Source organism: Lissotriton helveticus, chromosome 1_2 (assembly GCF_964261635.1).
Source record: "Lissotriton helveticus chromosome 1_2, aLisHel1.1, whole genome shotgun sequence".
Lineage (NCBI taxonomy): Eukaryota > Metazoa > Chordata > Amphibia > Caudata > Salamandridae > Lissotriton > Lissotriton helveticus.
In genome coordinates this window covers 390,960,290-390,974,611 of record NC_136058.1, presented here as the reverse complement: position 1 = coordinate 390,974,611, position 14,322 = coordinate 390,960,290, and the positions used below count along the sequence as shown (strand labels likewise).

The 14,322-nt window shown below is 46.2% G+C and overlaps 1 protein-coding gene across 1 annotated transcript in view; it reads right to left on the bottom strand.

Moving 5' to 3' along the window:
- Positions 1 to 6,830: 6,830 nt before the first annotated feature.
- The window catches only part of LOC144806283 (uncharacterized), an 80,616-nt gene continuing 73,124 nt past the window's right edge, over positions 6,831 to 14,322 (bottom strand). Inside the window, exon 4 of the transcript XR_013605753.1 lies at positions 6,831 to 6,909. The gene's annotated coding sequence lies outside the window, so the exon portion shown is untranslated. The remainder of the gene's footprint in view (positions 6,910 to 14,322) is intronic.

Below are 14,322 nucleotides of genomic sequence, written 5' to 3'. Positions count from 1 at the left end.
AAAACATGGATAGAGATAAAATAGCGGCAGATCTTTTTGAGAACCTAGCCAAAGGCATGCCCACACACACTGCCTCGGCCAATTCTGGTCCCCCTCGAGTTGAGGGACTAAAAGAGAAATTTAAGAAACTGGAAAAACTTAAGATACGAGAGAACTCACGATGGTGGGATGCCACCACACTTAAGCAATATATGCGCTTAAAACAAATACCTAGGGGTCTACGCTCTCACATCTTTCCCACGTACGACGATCTGGATGTAGATCTTCTAAAAAAAATGGGAAGATTCTGTAACCAATAATTCTTTTGTACTTATGGATATTTTAATAGAAAGTGCAGATCGCAAATCCATAAAACTGCTGGGAGAAATTGCGATCCTTGAACAAGAAATTAAAGATCTCAACTTGCCAGAACCCACCGTAAAAAATTACACCATTCTGGATGAGGTTTTACTGAAACATCAGGAAGAAATAAAAAACAGAAAAGCTAGACAAATTAAAAGGGATGATGAAGACTACCGCAACGGTAGAATTTTCACCTATGATCGAAAATATGATACTATGATCAGATCCCATAATCCAAATAAACCCGGGGTCAACACATCTGCCCCTAGCTCCATTTCATCCAGCAACACATCGCTGAACTCTGCGGGTACTAGCGAACCAGATGCAGAAACAGCTGATATTACAGATGCCAACAGCAATCCTTTTTTAGTGGAAATGGAGCGCATACGCAAAGGATACAGAGTTCGTCCCCAAAGAACAGCACCAAATCCAAAACCCACAGAGGCAGCAGGGGTGGCAAGCGAAGATTACCGAAAAAAACTAAGATCAGGAACAATGAGGAAATAGACGACATGAGCAAAGAGGTACAAGTAATCAATCTTTCCTCTTTTCCACTAACCCCTGATATGACGAATCTTCTTTCTAAAGGCCTTAATTTCAATCCTTATTCCACTGGGGACATCTGTCAAACTAAAATTGACCTGTTTAAATTTGTCCGGGGCTTAAAACTGAAAAAACACTTTGCAGGAAAAACACCTAGCAGTAAGAATGTTAAGAATATTCCTGATGTCCTGTTGAATGATGTGTACACAATAAAAGACATACAAGCTGTTAATTTACTGTTGTCCATTACTGAACGAGAGGACAGCCCTATGGAAATGGGGCAACTCTTGAATGAACTAAACATTGATATGGATCTTGGGGTTGCAAGTGGTCTCAAGGGTAAATCCACATGGACGCCTACACTACCAGGCGGCAATAACATTGACAATTTTCACAAACGGGTTCTTGAAGACCTGAACAAAATCAACACCAAGAAATTAAATGAAACCTTCACGTTTAAAGACAACTTAACCAAAGGAGAGCGTCTTGCCCTCACTACTCTTACCCAGATTCCCACCATTATCATTCGTGAAGCAGACAAGGGAGGCAACATTGTAGTTATGAATATTGACGACTATAACAATGAGATTTTAAATCAGTTAGCAGACCAATCTTGCTATGTACAAATTTCCCACAACCCAATGGTCACACTGACAAACACTATCAATGACCATCTACACAAATGGAAAGAGGAGGGTCTCCTAAATGAGGACGAATACCTTTATCTCAAAGTGCTCAAACCTACTTTCCCATGGCTTTGCACCCTTCCAAAAATCCACAAGGATCTCCCATTTCCACCAGGTAGACCCATTGTCTCAGGGATTGGGGGACCGACCGAAAGACTAGCAGAATATGTAGATCTATTCCTAGGCCCACTGGTCAAGAATTTGCCTTCACATATTCAGGACTCTAAGCACATACTTAGCCTGCTGGGGGACCTGGAATGGCAACCGCACACCACCTTAGTTACCATGGACGTGGTCGCACTCTACACCAGTATTAATCCAACACTGGGTATAGAAGCGATCACCAAAGTCTTATCAAATCGATCAGCATCTATTTGGGCGCATACGCAAATGCTAATCTCTATGATGACCCTAATCCTAAACAATAACTTTTTCATATTTCATAAACAGTGGTACCAACAAAAGAGAGGAGTAGCCATGGGCTCCAAGTTTTCGCCATCTTTCGCTAATCTTTTCATGGGTGCTTTCGAAGCTGACCATATTTGGGGCACCCAGGGCAGCGCATACACTGACTCTATTCTGTTTTGGGGTCGCTATATAGACGACTGCATCTTACTTTGGACTGGGACAGATGAACTGCTACAAAGTTTCTTTGATTACCTCAATCACAACAACTGGGAACTAAGTTTCACCATGAAATCCAGTAAGTCTCGCATAGAATTTTTGGATCTAGAATTCTATATCATAAAAATTGTGCTACACAGCAAACTGTACAGAAAACCAACTTCTTGTAATTCTATTCTGCGAGCGGATAGTTTTCATCCATCACACCAGATCAGATCCATACCCTTTGGTGAATTTCTCCGTGCACGACGAAATTGTACTGATGACAATGATCTCGATTCAACAATACAAGATATGGAGAAAAGATTCAAAAAACGAGGCTACCCTAACACAATTCTATCAGAGGCAAAAAAGAAACTCAGTAAAATCAAAAGAACAGACACTTTGAAGACTAAGATTTCCAACAAAGCGAAAGAGACCAATGTAAGAATGATCACAGAGTTTAATGCCCTACATTGTTCAATCAGGAAGATTTTGACCAAACACTGGGGTCTGCTAAAATCTGACTCAACATTGAAAGACATTATTCCTACATCCCCTCAAATTACTTTTCGCAAAGGGAAAACACTGAGGAACAGACTTAGTCCTACAGTCCCACGCATTGACACGACCCCGAATTGGCTAACACAACGCAATAACGGGTTCTACAAATGCGGTTTTTGTACCATGTGCAAATGGGCAAAACACAAAACTAAACACTTTGACGGACCGAATAAGGAAATATATGACATCAGAGTAAACATCAACTGCACCACAAAATATGTAATATACATAATTGAATGCCGGTGTGGCAAAAAATATGTTGGCAGTACCATAAGAGCATTAAAAGAAAGGATCTCAGAGCATATGAGGGCCATCCAGAAACAAGATCCTAAATATCCTGTGGCACTACATGTAGCCAAATGCCAAGAAAACACAGAGGATTTCGCAGTAGCCTTCTTTGGAATTGAAACTGTGCCAGCTCACATAAGGGGTGGCAACCGCGAACTAACCCTTAGACGCAAAGAAGCTACTTGGATCATGCGCCTTCAAAGTATAGAACACGGTTTGAATTATGACCCAGAAATACAATTCTTTTTGGGCAACTAGTTAACCAAAGTGGAAAGAACAGAAACAAACTAGGAATGAAAGCTCAAGAACCTGACCTTGTTTTTATTGTGTTATTGGTTTGTTCTAATTTTGCTTCATCGGACTCTGATCCAAGTCCACTAATGTAAGAAGCCCCAGCAATTTTCACACACACGTGAACAGACTCTTTCTTTAATGTTCGACTCATACGATTATAGAGACACACCAAGTCTATACATTTTGTGTTTTGTTCAATCTGACTTAATTATGTATAAAAATGTCTACGAGAGAGTACCCCTTAATTGGTGCCGAGCATTTGTACCCTTAGCCTGCTTATACATATATATATTTGAGGGTGTTTTACAAGTGCCAGTGTACTCTTCATAGCAATGCTATACTTCACAACATGCTCTTAAGTATTCCTACTATCCAATTAACGAATTATAATACACACCCCAAAATACACACCCATAAACAAACAGTATAGGTGTGTTACTTCCGCTTCCCCAAGCACTTAGCTTGCTCGAATCCAGCTTAACCACTTGTACGACGCATTTTTAGCGGGCATACAACGATACTGGAATTCCGGACAAATAATAGAAACATCCGCATAATCTGCAAACTTTGCCAATACTCGCGAACATTACATCCTAAATGGATCTTATAAAAGAATAAACACAAGGCTACCAATATAGAGTTAATATTATATACTCCTTCCATTCACAACACTGTCTACGTAACTCTTCTTTTTGTTGCCAACACTTAGAGGCAATTGACGGTCTAGCTTTCTTTATGTTGAAAGCAAGACACCGATACTTAACTCACTGCAACTTCCGGTCACATGACCGTCCTTGTTAGACGGCGCCGGGAACCACAAGAGGGAGACTGGTACCAGTTAGGTGAGCCATTTACCATGTGTGTTTTAAAACTATCTACGAAACCAAACGTTTCTTGGCCACGCGTATGTAACACTTTTTTGGTTCACTCTTTTTGTCTTTTACCGGTCTAGGTGTATCCGCCTATGAATCGGTATTACTACTTAATTCTCCTCCCGGTTACCACACGATTGCTATAAACTTTTGGTAGGTCGCCTTTTCTTCTCTATATTGAGTACTTTATTTTAAGTGTTTTGTATCAGGCTACGTAGCTATTGAAATATTATTGAAATATTATTTGTAAACTCACGTTTTAGAGTTACGAATATACGTTCGCACTATCGAAACCCAGACCGCTGGATACGCCCAAATACCGGGTTCCAGCAAAGACCCATACCGGGTGCTTTTTCATGGCAGCAATATATCTGCCACACATGAGGGTAAGACTTTGTTTATTTTAAACGCTATGCATCACCTTTTGTCCGTTGGCATTGTGGGGAATACGGTAAAAAGAGCATGTAATTTCTGCACCTGTTTCTCGTCAGCAATATTTCCAACAATGATCATATTGTTATCAAATACTTTTGATCTATATCTTTCGACGAGAAATTCCAGAATGTCCATTACTTTGGTGTTTTTTTTCAGTGTTTTTTCTTTGCGTTTTTTTCTGCCACCCTTTATTGTCTTCCATGCCATACTACAGAATAGGAGGACATTTTCTCCTTGGGAATCACTACCATGATTTACGCAATATCCGGAATTCGAATTCCTTCCTTAGCCATCCAAATTTTGGAGTCATATACCGTCTAAACATTGAATATATATAACTACTATTTTAGTTTTAATTCCACGTCCTACCTACTACCGTTATCGTGCCCCCAGCGATAATCAGGCAGATAGCATCGCAATAAGAGTGCACTGAAACTATGTACTAACTGAGAAATCCAACGATGATTAGCATCCATATCTTGTTGGACCTTGTTGTAAGATGTCTAGCATGAATGAGGAAATATGTTTAGATTGTATACATATATATATATATATTTTTTAAACTTCACCAGTCACTTGGGACACCGCCCTATCAGACACGCTTCACTTTCCTCATCATTGTCTTACACTCCACCCTATTTCCGGTTATTTTTCACGTACTTTTTTATCTATTTATGTATACCGTTCGTATTTCAGAATACTTTTCCCTCCTGTTCTCATCACAACACAGTAATGTCACCCTACCAGTGATATGTAGTCACATTGACACCAAGTCACTCAATGGCATGTCGTTTGTCACCAGGGTTTTTTCCACACCCAAGTCACCACTGCAATATGTTCTTGAGTAGAACATGAACACATATGTGTTTTTTATGTTTTCACATTTAGCCCTGAAGATTCGCAGTTTGTTCCCTGCGATGAAACACGTGTTGGCATATACTAAGGAACATTAAACAAGAACACTTCATACAAGAAAAGAACGTTTCTGTAGTGAATTGTGTTATCAATTCTTACCTATTCCTGAAATCAAGGATTATCGTACTGATGTGCTCAGATTATTTTCAAATACCTGCTTTTGATGCCACTACTATCAAGTATAAACTGTAACTGTATAGTGCAGGGGTATTGCTGTGTTTTAGTTTTACCTTTTTAGTCTGGTTATTATTTCTTTTTCAGTAAACTGTGTATTTGGTATTGGCTTTGCTTGGCTTTTATTTGTTAAGTAGTTGAGATTCTGCAAAGATTGAAAAGAAAGAATAGGTTATAGCATGTTTTAATTTTTTAACAAAGTTTACATAACTGTACTCCTGTTTGTTAACTATTCTTTTGCCTACTCCTTAAATATCCTAGAGTTAGAATAGGAAATTACACCCCTTCACTATCCTTCACTTTCTCTACTGCTGAATTTTCCTGGAGTTACAATTCAAAAATGTTGCTCTATGTTTACTTTCATATTTTTGCATTTTGATCTGTTTTACCTTTTTATTTTGCGGTATTGCCTTTTTCTGTAAACTGTTTTCTATTTATTGACTTTATTTTGCTTTTCTTTGGAAGGTAGTTGTGAATCTGTAAAGATTGAAAAGAAAGAATATGTTTTAGATTGTTTTTATTCTTTTAAAAAGTTTAAAAGACTGTTTTCCTCTGCACTATTTATCCCTTTCATTACAGATTCAACTCACAGCATTTAGATTAGTTTTTTACACCCCTACTCTATCCCTCACTTTCCCTGCTGCTGCGCTTTCTTGGAGTTAGAATAGTAAATTACTCCCCAAAAACTATCCCTCACTTTCCCTACTGCTGGACCTTCCTGGAGTTAGAATAGAAAATCGCACCCTATACTATCCCTCACTTTCCTTACTGCTGCATCTTCCTGGAGTTAGAATAGTAAATTGCACCCCTACACTATCCCTCACTTTCCTTATTGCTGCACCTTCCTGGAGTTAGAATAGTAAATTGCACCCCTACACTATCCTTCACTTTGCCTACTGTTGAACCTTCCTGGAATTAGAATAGTTATTTGCACCCCTACACTATCCCTGACTTTCCTTACTGCTGCACCTTCCTGGAGTTAGAATAGTAAATTGCACCCCTACACTATCCCTCATTTTCCTTACTGCTGCACCTTGCTGGAGTTACAATACTAAAATATTGCTCTATGTTTAGTTTCATATTGTTGAATTTTGATATGTTTTACCTTTTAAGTTTGGGGTATTGCCTTTTCTTGTAAACTGTTTTCTTTGTATTGGCTTCGCTTTGTTTTTCTTTGAAAGCTTGTTGTGAATCTGTAAAGATTGAATAGAAAGAATATGTTATAGATTGTTTTTATTCTTTTAAAAAGTTTAGATGACTGTATTCCTCAACACTTTTTATCCCTTTCACTACAGATTCAACTGACACGATTTAGAAAAGTATTTTACACTCCTACACTATCCCCCTCTTTCCCTGCTGCAGCCCGTTCTTGGAGTTAGAATAGTAAATTAAACCCCTACACTATCCCTCACTTTCCCTACTGCTGGACCTTCCTGGAGTTGGAATAATAAATTTCACCCCTACACTATCCCTTTCTTTCCCTACTGCTGCACCTTACTGGAGTTAGAATAGTAAATTACACACCTACACTATCCCTCACTTTCCCTACTACTGCACCTTCATGGATTTTGAATACTAAATTACACCCCTTTACTTTCCTTCACTTTCCCTACTTCTGCACCTTCCTGGAGTTAGAATAGTAAATTGCACCCCTACACTATCATTCAATTTTCCTACTGCTGGTCCTTCCTGGAGTTAGAATAGTAAATTGCACCCCTACACTATCCCTCACTTTCCTTACTGCTGCACCTTCCTGGAGTTAGAATAGTAAATTGCACCCCTACACTATCCCTTACTTTCCTTACTGCTACACCTTCCTGGAGTTACAATACTAAAATATTGCTCTATGTTTAGTTTTATATTGTTGAATTTTGATGTGTTTTACCTTTTAAGTTTGAGGTATTGCCTTTTCCTGTAAACTGTTTTCTTTGTATTGGCTTTGCTTTGTTTTTCTTTGAAAGGTAGTTGTGAATATGTAAAGATTGAATAGAAAGAATATGTTATAGATTGTTTTTATTCTTTTAAAAAGTTTAGATGACTGTATTCCTCTGCACTTTTTCTCCCTTTCACTACAGATTTAACTGACACGATTTCCTGGAATTAGAATAGTAAATTGCACCCCTACACTATCCTTCACTTTCCCTACTGCTGGACCTTCCTGGAGTTAGAATAGTAAATTGCACCCCTACACTATACCTCACTTTCCTTACTGCTGTACCTTCCTGGATTGGGAATAATAAATTTCACCCCTACACTATCCCTCACTTTCCCTACTGCTGCACCTTACTGGAGTTAGAATAGTAAATTGCACCCCTACACTATCCCTCACTTTCCTTACTGCTGGACCTTCCTGGATTTGGAATAATACATTTCACCCCTACACTATCCCTCACTTCCCCTACTGCTGCACCTTACTGGAGTTAGAATAATAAATTGCATCCCTACACTATCCCTCACTTTCCCTACTGCTGCACCTTCCTGGAGTTACAATACTAAAATATTGCCTATGTTTAGTTTCATATTGTTGAGTTTTGATGTGTTTTACCTTTTACGTTTGGGGTATTGCCTTTGCCTGTAAACTGTTTTCTTTGTATAATAATAATAATACAGAATTTTGTAAAGCGCGTACAGAGACCTCAACCAGAGGTGTCCCGGCGCTGAGCGTGCAGTGCAAGCGAAAAACCGCGTGATGAGAAAGAAAGAGGAGGAAGCTCCTTATTTAAAAAGCCACGTTTTCAGCAGCTTCCTAAAAATAGCTTCAGATGGTGCCCACTGTATAACCGGCGGTAGAGTGTTCCAGAGCTTCGCCGTGCTGGCCGAGAAGGTCCTGCCGAGCATGCCTAACTCGTGGGACACGGAGTTGGAGCAGGGAGTTGGAACAAAGAAATCGCGTCTGTACATATCTAGGGAGTCGAGCCTTCAGGTAGCAAGGACAAGTTCCATGTAAGGCTCTAAAAGCCAAGGTCAAGGCCTTAAATTTGATTCTACTAGCTACCGGTAGCCAGTGTAGGCTGTACAAATGAGGAGAGACACGCTGTTTAAATGGGATATGATTTACCAGTCTCGCAGCCGCATTCTGGACGGTTTGTAACCGTTGGATCAGATATTTCGGAAGGCCCAGATATAGACCGTTAGCATAATCCAGCCTAGAGGTGACCATAGCATGGATTACCGTTTTACGGCATCCCTTTGGCAAAAGCCGAAGAAATTTTCGTAAGTTCCCTAATTTGCTTAAGCATCCTCCGACCACCTGTTGGATGTGGGGCAAAAAAGATAAACTATCATCCCACTTTACCCCCAGATTTTTAGCCTTAGTGCTGGGGATAGGCGCCGTGCCCATCACTGTAGGCCACCGCAGAGGGGTGGAGGCATTTCCCAAAGAAGATCACCTCAGTTTTTTCGGCGTTCAACTTCAGTTTGTTAGTATTCATCCAACTTGCCACGTCGCGAAGACACCCCTTGAAGTTAGCAAATGCTGCCTCTGACACCTCTGAGTAAGGAAAAACTAACTGGGTGTCATCGGCATATGAAATTGCCGTGACACCCCAGTTAGCAATTAAAGTAAAAAGTGGGGCTAAATAAATGTTAAAAAGCAGCGGGCTAAGTGTCGAGCCTTGTGGTACCCCGCAGTCCAACCGCCTAGGTTTGGACACGAAGGTGCCCAACACTACCTCTGGGACCTATTAGTCAGATAAGAATGAAGCCAGCCGAGCGCTTGGTCCTATAGTCCTGCCTCCGCCAATCGATGCAGAAGCCTGCCGTGGTCAACCGTGTCAAAGGCGGCCAATAGATCCAGGAGCACCAGCATAGCAGATCAATCAATCAATCAATGACATTTATAGAGCGCACTACATACCCGTAGGGTCTCAAGGCGCTGGGGAGGGGGGGTGCCGCTACTGCTCGAACAGCCAGGTCTTCAGCTTCTTCCTGAAGGAGAGGTGGTCTTGGGTCAGGCGCAGGTCGGTCGGGAGGGAGTTCCAGGTCTTGGCGGCCAGGTAGGAGAAGGACCTCCCTCCTGTAGTCGCTCTTCGGATGCGGGGGACGGCGGCGAGGGCGTGGTTGGCTGATCGGAGGTGGCGTTTGGGAGCGTAGAAGTTGATTCGGCTGTTGAGGTAGCTCAGGCCTTGGTCGTGTAGGGCTTTGTGTGCGTGGGTGAGGAGGCGGAAGGTGATTCTTTTGTTGACGGGGAGCCAGTGTAGGTCTCTCAGATGTCCGGAGATGTGGCTGGTTCGTGGGATGTCGAGGATGAGTCTGGCTGAGGCGTTCTGGATCCACTGGAGTCTCTTCTGGAGCTTGGCGGTGGTACCGGCGTAGAGGGCGTTGCCGTAGTCCAGTCGGCTAGTGACGAGGGCCTGGGTGACAGTCTTCCTGGTCTCGGTGGGGATCCACCAGAAGATCTTCCGTAGCATGCGTAGGATGTTGAAGCACGCCGAGGAGACGTTGTTGACTTGCCTGGTCATGGAGAGGGAGGAGTCCAGGATGAAGCCCAGGTTGTGTGCGTGGTCTGTCGGTTTGGGTGCGGTGCCCAGGGCGGGAGGCCACCAGGAGTCGTCCCAGGCGGAGGGTGAAGAGCCCAGGATGAGGACCTCCGTCTTGTCTGAGTTCAGTTTCAGGCGGCTGATCGTCATCCACTCGGCTACCTCTTTCATCCCTTCGTGCAGGTTGGCTCTGGCGGCGGCGGGGTCGTTGGTCAGGGAGAGGATCAGCTGGGTGTCGTCGGCGTAGGAGATTATGCTGAGGTTGTGTTGGCGTGCGATGGCCGCGAGGGGGCTCATGTAGACGTTGAAGAGGGTGGGGCTCAGTGAGGATCCTTGAGGGACGCCGCAGATGACTTCGGTGGCCTCTGACTTGTACGGTGGTAGGCGGACTCTCTGTGTTCTTCCGTCGAGGAAGGAGATGATCCATTCCAGCGCCTTGTCCTGGATTCCGACGTTGCTGAGACGTTGCACTAGGGTGCGGTGGCAGACAGTGTCGAAGGCCGCGGAGAGGTCTAGGAGGATGAGGGCCGCTGTTTCTCCGTTGTCCATCAGGGCTCGGATGTCATCGGTGGCGGCGATGAGGGCGGTCTCGGTGCTGTGGTTGGCCCGGAAGCCAGACTGTGAGGGGTCGAGGGATCCATTCGTCTTGAGGAAGGCGGCCATCTGCTTGTTGATGGTCTTCTCGATGACTTTGGCTGGAAACGTGAGAAGAGAGATGGGGCGGTAATTCTTGAGTTCGGTGGGGTCCGCTGTGGGTTTCTTGAGTAGAGCGCTGAGTTCGGCGTGCTTCCAGCTCTCAGGGAAGGTGGCGGTGTCGAAGGATGTGTTGATGATGTCTCGCAGGTGGGGTGCGATGACAGCGTCGGCCTTGTTGAAGACGTGGTGGGGGCAGGGGTCGGTCGGTGATCCGGAGTGGATGGAGTTCATCGTGCGGATGGTGTCTTCGGTGCTGATCGGGTTCCAGGCGTGGAGGGTGGTGGTGGGGGGTGGTTGTTCGGTCTTGGTGTGCGTTGGTTGGTTGTTGAAGCTGTTGTGTATGTCCGCGATCTTGTTGTGGAAGTATGAGGCGAGGGAGTTGCAGAGGTCTTGCGATGGGGTGATGTCGTTGTTTCCTGCGCTGGGGTTGGATAGCTCTTTCACGATGTTGAAGAGTTCCTTGCAGTTGTGTGCGTTGTTGTCCAGCCGGTCCTTGAATGCAGTTTTCTTGGCGGCGCGGATCAGCTGGTGGTGCTTCCGGGTGGCCAGCTTGAAGGCGGTCCTGTGGTCCGGAGTAGGTTCCCTTCTCCAGACTTTCTCGAGGGCTCGGCAGTTCTTCTTGGAGCTCTTGAGTTCGTCGGTGAACCACGGGGCTTTCTTGCTGCCGGGTCTGCTGGGCGGGGTCCTCAGCGGGGCGAGCTCGTCCGCGCAGTTGCTCATCCACTTCGTGAGGTTGTCGGCGGCCTGGCCGGGGTTCGCTGAGCTGGCAGGAGGGTGCTGGCTCAGGGAGGTGGCGAGCTGGTCTGCTGAGATCTTGTTCCAGCTTCTGTGGGCAGCCTGTTGCTGGTGGTGGTGGGTCGTCGTTCTCTTGAAGGTGAAGTGGACGCAGCTGTGGTCCGTCCATTGAAGCTCTGTGGCGTGGCTGAAGACGATGTCTGTGCTGGATGAGAAGACTGCGTCGAGTGTGTGTCCGGCGAGGTGGGTGGGGGAGGACACCAGCTGCTTGAGTCCAAGATTGGCGAGGTTGTCGAGCAGGGTGCTGGTGTTGCGGTCGTTGTTGTTCTCCAGGTGGAAGTTGAGGTCCCCCAGGAGGATGTAGTCAGCGGAGGGGAGGGCATGCGGGCTGACGAAGTCGGCGATGTCCTCGCTGAATTGTGTGCGTGGTCCCGGAGGTCGGTAGATCAGGGTGCCTCTGAGGGTGGTGTTCGGGTCGGTGTGGATCTGGAAATGCAGGTGTTCGGCGGTGGTCAGGTTGTGGTCGGTGCTGGTTGTGAGACGGATGGTGTTCCTGTGGATGATGGCGATGCCTCCTCCCACCTGGTTGGTGGTGCGATCCCTCCGGGTGATCTTGTAGCCCTCTGGGATGGCGATGGCGATGTCGGGAGCTGAAGAGGCGTTCATCCAGGTCTCCGTGAGGAAGGCAACGTCAGGGGCTGTGGTGTCTAGGAGGTTCCAGAGTTCGATGGCGTGTCTGTGGACGGAGCGGGTGTTGAGCAGGATGCACTTAAGGTGGGTGCTGCTGGTGTTCGACTTGGCGGGTGCTGGTGCGAGGCAGGTCCGGATGCAGGTGAACTTGCAGGCGTGGCAGCTGAAGGCTCCGCGGGTGCGTCGTGGTGTGGCTTGGTGGCATCCTGGGAATCGGCCGGTGTTGAGTGCGATGAGGGTGGCGGCGGAGTACGTCAGGCGGGTCGGTCGGGGTCCTCGTGGGCCAGGGGTCCAGGCGCTGGGCGCGATCCGGTCGCGGACGGGCGCAGACGGGCTTACCTTTGGCGCGCCTTCGGCGCACAATCGGCGCACCCGCTGCGCGTGGCCGCTGCACGTTCGCACGGTCGCCATATATGGCGAAGTGCGCGGGTGGGCGGAGCAGCTGGGAGGCGGGAGCGGGGAGGGAACAGAAGGAAAAAAGGGGTTTGGTCAGCGGAGATGGCGGGAAGCGGGGAGCGGGGAGGGAAGACGGAGGGCGGGTAAAAACGGGCAATACGGCGGAAAACAACAGTTATGGCATACACAATTACATACAATTACAATTCCACAATAACAACTAGCAACAGCACAAACAGCGCCAGGGGTGCAGGGGGAAGAGCGCTAAGCACGGACCACGCCGCTCGAAGGAGGGGGCGTGGTCACGAAGCGGCAGTCGGGCAGCGAGGCACACTGGAGGGGGAGGCACACGCAGCAGCTGGTGGCCGTGCGGCGCGGGAGTGTCCCCTGAATCCAACGACCATCTAACTGACTCAGCCACCTCAATCAGGGCGGTCTCAGTACTGAAACCTGCCCTGCCAGGATTTTGTTGTCCTCCGTGAACCTATTTAGTTGACGTTGGATCAATTTCTCCAACATTTTACCTGGAGCCGCTAATTGTGAAATTGGTCGCAAGTTGCTAAGATCCTCCGGATCTCCAGTCAATTTCTTTTTCAGAGGAAGAAGTGTGGCATGTTTCCAACAATCCGGAAACACCCCCCGAGGAGATCGATGTATTCCACACATGCCGGAGAGCGGGGGCAATGTACTCCGCCATCAAACTCCAGAGCTTAGGTGGGCAGGGGTCATCAGGAGACCCAGATTTACACCTTTTTATTTCTTGAAGGGCCTCAGGTAACGAGATCTCCTGGAATTGACATAGGAACACCAGAGGGCCGCTGGTCTCGGCCGCATCCACTTTTTCCGTGGGCCTTGGCAGGGAGAATGAACCTTAAACTTTCTTAATTTTATTATCAAAAAATTCCGAGATGCCATCACAAAGTGTTACCGAAGGGTGTGAGCAGCGCGAGCTAGGCGCTGGGAGTGAGAGGTGATTTGTGTAAGCTGGCAGCAGCTGGTTGACCTGAAAACCGCGATACCTTCTTTTTAATAAATTTTATGGTAACTGCTGGGACTCATTTGGAGCTCCGGATTATTTTTAAACTGCGTGTGTGAAGTCGATTGGCAGATTTCCTACACACTGTTATTTGCACATTGTCTCCCCCTGGACTTACCTGGTCGGTCCCCGTTCCGTCACGGCTGTTGTGCCGCTTGAACGGAGGGACGCGACTCCTCCCCCTAATTTCTTTTAAAAACGCCAAGATGATCGGCCACGCTGGTGTGAGCAGTGCAAGCTAGGCGCTGAGAGTGAGAGGTGATTTGTGTAAGCTGGCAGCAGCTGGTTGACCTGAAAACCGCGATACCTTCTTTTTAACAAATTTTATGGTTACTGCTGGGACTCATTTGGCGCTCCGGATTATTTTTAAACTGCGTGTGTGAAGTCGATTGCCAGATCTCCTACACACTGTTATTTGCACATTGTCTCCCCCTGCACTTACCTGGTCGGTCTCCGTTCCGTCACGGCTGTTGTGCCGCTTGAACGGAGGGACGCAACTCCTCCCCCTCATTTCTTTTAAAAACGCCAAGATGATCGGCCACGCTGGTGTGAGCAGCGCGAGCTAGGCGCTGAGA